Genomic DNA, 6,000 nt, shown 5'->3' on the forward strand with positions numbered 1-6,000 from the left:
GGAAATGGAAAATAGAAAACAATCTGGCAGGTTCTTCAAATGATTAAACAGAGAGAGCTACCATGTGACCCAGAGAGTCCACTCCTCAAAAAACCCAAGAGAAATAAAAGCTTCCACACCAAAACTTGGACACAAAGGTTCTTTTGTTTGTTTGTTTTTGTTTTTGTTTTTTTATACTTTAAGTTCTAGGGTACGTGTGCACAATGTGCAGGTTTGTTACATATGTATACATGTGCCGTGTTGGTTTGCTGCACTCATTAACTTGTCATTTACATTAGGTATTTCTCCTAATGCTATCCCTCCCTCAGCACCCCAGCCCCCGACAGGCCCCGGTGTGTGTGATGTTCCCTGCCCTGTGTCCAAGTGTTCTTATTGTTCGGTTCCCACCTATGAGTGAGAACATGCGATGTTTGGTTTTCTGTCCTTGTGGTAGTTTGCTCAGAATGATGGTTTCCGGCTTCATCCATATCCCTACAAAGGACATGAACTCATCCTTTTTTATGGCTGCATAGTATTCCATGGTGTATATGTGCCACATTTTCTTAATCCAGTCTATCATTGATGGACATTTGGGTTGGTTCCAAGTCTTTGCTATTGTGAATAGTGCCACAATAACATACGTGTGCATGTGTCTTTATAGTAGTAGCATGATTTATAATCCTTTCGGTATATACCCAGTAATGGGATGGCTGGGTCAAATGGTATTTCTAGTTCTAGATCCTTGAGGAATTGCCACACTGTCTTCCACAATGGCTGAACTAATTTACACTCCCACCAACAGTGTAAAAGCGTTCCTGTTTCTCCACATCCTCTCCAGCGTCTGTTGTTTCCTGACTTTTTAATGATTGCCATTCTAACTGGTGTGAGATGGTATCTCATTGTGGTTTTGATGACAGAAAGGTTCTTAACAGCACTGTTTGTAATATCCAAAAAGCGAAAACAACCTAAATGTTCCCCAGTTGAAGAATGGATCCACAAACTGGCATATCCACGCAATGGAAAATTATCAGCCGTAAAAAGAAATGAAGGACCGGCACATACCACAACATGGATGAACTTTGAAAACCTGTTGCAAAATAAACGAAGCCAAACACCCAACACCACATCTTGCGTGGACATTCTTATGAAATGTCCAGAATAGACAAATCCATAGAGTATTTCAAAAAAAGCAACTGAAGTCACCATGGGAAAATCAGAATTCTGTGGGCCTTCCCTATGCGTGTGTATAGCTTAATATCTCTTTTATTTTGGATGGTGTGCATGGCGGGGCGCCTCATTCTTCTCCCTGTTTGTCCCCAAAGTCTCCACTTGGCAGGAATACTGGGTTGGAGGTGACCAGGGGCAGGCACATCCCGAAGCAGGGAGTAAGCCACCGGGCAGTGCCCCCAGGCTACACTAGAAGCCTTGACTTCCAGTTTTACCAAACTGGGGAGGAACTCAGCCAAGTTCACAAGAGCAGCAGGGTGCTGGGGGCGGGAAACTGGGAGTCCGGTTGTGCTGTGCTGAGTGTGGGCTGGTGGGCAGCAGGTGGTGCCTGGAGCATGAGCTGGGCTCTGGGAGGGTGCAGGCTACAGGGGCTGAGGGTGCTGCATTGAGCGGGACGGATGGGTGATGCTGCCACAAGCAAACCCCAGGGGCCCAGTGGCTGAAAGCACACAAGCTGGTTCTCATCCAGGACACGTCTGTGGAAGCTGGAGGCCATTCCGTGTCACCGTGGCCCTCAGAGCAGGACCCCGGACAGGCTGAGCTGGGGCTGAAGGGAACAACGTGGTCATGATGGTGGAGGGAAAGCGCACGGTGGCCTTCATGCATCTGCCTAGAAGCAAAGCACTCATGTCACTCAGCCTACGTGTTATCAGAGCCAGTCATACGGCCAAACCTCACCTCCTAAGGGCGGGAGGTGCAGCCCTCCGGTGTGCCGAGGGCAGAGAGAGCCCCCAGAGACCACTCCAGGCATCTCCAGCAAACAGAGGTTGTCACCACCCTCAGCCGGAAGAGACTGCCTGTGGAATGAGTGCAGGTGGAGGAGAGGGAAAGATGATCCCTGGCTGGGACCCACCCTGTGCAGGGCTCTGGAGGGAAGGAAACAGCCCTGGTCCCAGCTCCTTCCAGAGCTGCTGACCCAGCCAGGTTGCACTCTGCGGGAGGTGGCCCGGGAGCCATGCTGCCCCTAACCTTACCTTGAAGCTGGTCCTTCCAGGAGGGGCCGCCTCCTTGGAGAGAGGAGGAGCTGTGGAAAGGCCAGGGAAACCGCCACGGGGCCGTGTCCAGCGCTTCTCCAGCCAATACTCACCAGAAACAAAAGAGGTTCCAGGGCAATGTGATTGGGGTCTGTCTGCCCTGCTAGACTGTGAGCTCCAGGGGCGCAGGGCTGGGCCAGGCTCTGCTCATCACCATTGTCGCTCCAGTGCCCGGCACCCTGCCTGGCATACACTCGACACTCAATAAATGTCTGTGGAAGGAATGATGCATGAGGAGTCCTGAGTGCACAGCTGGCCCTGCTGAAACTCCTTCCCACCGCGGGGTCTTCGCACATGCCATGTCCACTGCCTGGAGCGCCTCCCTGCAGGTGTTGATTTAGTGCCCTCCTCCACCGACCCTCCGACACTGCCTGCCTCCTCCGAGTGCTTCTCAGGGTTTGTGCCACTCAGTGTATTTATTCGTTTGCTCATTTTAACATCTGCCTCCTTCCTGAACGTGAACTCAGGCGGCAAGGGTGTTTCTGACCCATCCACGACAGTGCCCAGCTGCCCGTCCAGTGTCTGGCACAAAGTAGGGAACTTACAGTAGTTGCTGCTCATGTGAATTCTAGAGAATTTAAATTAAATGACCTTCCAAGCTTCAAAGTCAGCCGAAGCAGCATCTGCCACCCACAGTCACCTGCGTCGGGTGAGTCCTCATGAGACAGTGCACTGGGGGATAGGAATGCCCCGGGCACAGACTCGGGCCCCTGCCTGGAGCTGCCCTGGGAAAGGCCTGTGAGGGTGCAGCCAGGCCCCTCCCCTGTTCCCCATTCCTGGGGAGTCTTCCAGGAGAGTTCAAAGATGCCCGTGGGAGGGTAGGATGCGGAGGCCTCCCTCTGAGATCCTCTTGGGATAGCCTCACTCTCCTTCAAGGGCCACAAGATTCAATTTTGACCATATTTGCCTCAGAGACAAAAAGCCACCCCGTGGGGTGGTGGTATAAATACCAGTTTATTTACTCTGATTCCCAGCAAAGCATGCTTCTAAGGAGCAAAGGCTTCCTGCTTGCTAGTGTACAATTTTGGAAATGTGGCCCTGGGGCAGGAGACTGTGGCAGGCTCGGCTAAAGGCACAGTGGGGGATGGGGTGGGGTGTCCGAGAATGGGGGTGCTGCTCCACCCAGGTCACCTCACGGAGTGCCTTCCCTCCGGAAAGTAAGACAAGGAAAATTCGAGAATAGACTCCCCAGCCCTCTGCACTGGGGCTTCCGAGGCCAATTACCAGACAGCCTGGAACTGTGCCCAGGCTTTCCTCGGGGGAACCCTCCCTTCTCTACTCCAGATACCTGGGTCTCAGGTGAGTCCAGTTCTACCCCTGGCCCTATGGGGGTGGGCATGAGGCCCAGGCCTGGCCAATAAGAACATTGGATGCCACTGGCCTCAGTAATGAACTCAGGAATGGGCACATCATCCAGTTACAGTCAATGAGATACCATAAAGTTTATGCTGGGGTGGCCGGGAGAGAGGCAGGACCCCTTTTCCATGGACATTAACCTGGGTGGTTAGATCCTGAAGCTGCCAGGATGACCCTATGGACCCTGAGCACGAGGCCAGTTTGGGGGACAGCAGGTGTGGGAAACAGAGAAACCAAGTCCTGGTGACAGTGTTTAAGCTGCTGGATCCAGCCATTCCTGAAGCCAGGCCAGTGAGAGAGCAAGTCAGTTCTCTTTTTTCATTAAACTAGTGTCTTGATTTTCTATTACCAACTTATCACCAACTTAGTGGCTTAAAAAAACACTCATCTGGCCAGGCATGGTGGCTTATGCCTGTAATCCCAGCACTTTGGGAGGCCAAGGCAGGCAGATCACCTGAGGTTGGGAGTTTGAGACCAGCCTGACCAACATGGAGAAACCCCATCTCTACTAGAAATACAAAATTAGCAGGGTGTGGTGGCGCATGCCTGTAGTCCCAGCTACTCAGGAGGCTGAGGCAGGAGAATTGCTTGAACCCGGGAGGCAGAGGTTGTGGTGAACCAAGATCGTGCCATTGTACTCCAGCCTGGGCAATAAGAGCAAAACTCTGTCTCAAAAACACAAAAACAAAAACAAAACAAAAAAACCCCACTTATCCATTATGTCACAATTTTGTAGGTCATACCCCAAAAGGGACCTTGGCTTGAGGTCTCTCGAGGCTGAAATCAAGGTGTTGGTGGTGGTGGATTACTTACTGGTGGCTCTGGGGAAGAATCTACTTCCAGGCTCATTCAGTTGCTGGCTGAATTCAGTTCCTTGCATTTGTAGGACTGAGGTCTCCCTTCCTTGCTGGCTGGGCGCTGGGGCAGGTCTTTGCTCCGGGGGACTGCCAGGCTCCTTCCTGCACTTTCGTTTTCCTTTTTCTTTTTTCTTTTTTGTTGAGATGGAGTCTCACTCTGTTACTCAGGCTGGAGGGCAGTGGTGGCATTGCAGGTCACTGCCTCCACCTCCTGGGTTCAAGCAATTCTCCTGCCTCAGCCCCCTAAGTAACTGGGACTACAGGTGTGCGCCACCACGCCTGGTTAATTTTTCTATTTTTAGTAGAGACAGGAGTTCGCCATGTTGGCCAGGCTGGTCTTGAACTCCTGACCTCAGGAGATCCACCCACCTCGACCTCCCAAAGTGCTGGGATTACAGGCATGAGCCACCGCGCCTGGACTGTTCCTGCACTTTCCACGTGGCCCCACCAGCAACAGCAGGTGAGTGCCTCTCACACTCAATCTCTGCAGCTTCCCTTTTGCTGCCCATCCCTCTCTGCCTCCAGCTGGAGAAAGTTCGCTGCCTTCACGGGTTTATGGGATTAGATTGGTCCCACCTGTATAATCCAGAAATCATCTCCCTATCTGGAGGTTTATAACCTTAATCACATCTGCAAAGTTCTTTTGCCATATAACTTATTTACAAGTTCCAGAGATTAGGACATGGATGTCTTGGGGTCATTATTCTGCCCACCCCAGCAGTTTGACTTGGGGTTTCTGTCATTTGGTAGGGAACCTGGGAACAGCTCCACCTGGACTGGCTGACCCTTCCTGGAGAATGGTTGGACTGGATTGGCTCATGCAGCTATAAAGTTCTGGCAGGAATGACTGAATCCAGCAGCTTAAACGCTGTTATAAGGACTTATATTCTCACCGTTCTCAGCCAGTATTGGTTCTGTGCCAAGGCTCTACAGGTGCCCCTGGCTTTCCCACTCTGGGTTAGTCCACAGGAAAGAAAATGTACCTCCCTTCCATTGGCCCCTAAAACAAATTTAACCCTCTTTATCATGCAGGGCAGTCTGTCTTTTTTTTTTTTTTTTTTTTTTTTTTTTTTTTTGAGACAGATTCTCACTGTGTCGCCCAGGCTGGAGTGCAGTGGTACCATCTCGGCTCACTGCAAGCTCTGTCTCCCGGGTTCACGCCATTCTCCTGCCTCAGCCTCCCGAGTAGCTGGGACTACAGGCGCTGCCACCACGCCCGGCTAATTTTTTGTATTTTTAGTAGAGACGGGGTTTCACCGTGTTAGCCGGGCTGGTCTCGATCTCCTGACCTCGTGATCCACCTGTCTCAGCCTCCCAAAGTGCTGGGATTACAGGCGTGAGCCACCGCGCCTGGCCTATTTTTTTTGCTCTAAAACTCTCCATCCTGGGTTGGACTCTGGCTCTCCCTTTGATAAGCCTCATAACCACTCAATATTTTCCCCCTAAATGACAGTGCATTAAGCTCCAAAGAGTCTCCTTTTGTTCTTTCCACAAATGACACCTGAGCTGCTCCTCTGGGGGTGGGGGGGAAGCAGCAGTGAAGCAGT

The sequence above is a fragment of the Pongo abelii genome, chromosome 21, assembly GCF_028885655.2.
Source record: "Pongo abelii isolate AG06213 chromosome 21, NHGRI_mPonAbe1-v2.0_pri, whole genome shotgun sequence".
NCBI classification, from domain to species: domain Eukaryota; kingdom Metazoa; phylum Chordata; class Mammalia; order Primates; family Hominidae; genus Pongo; species Pongo abelii.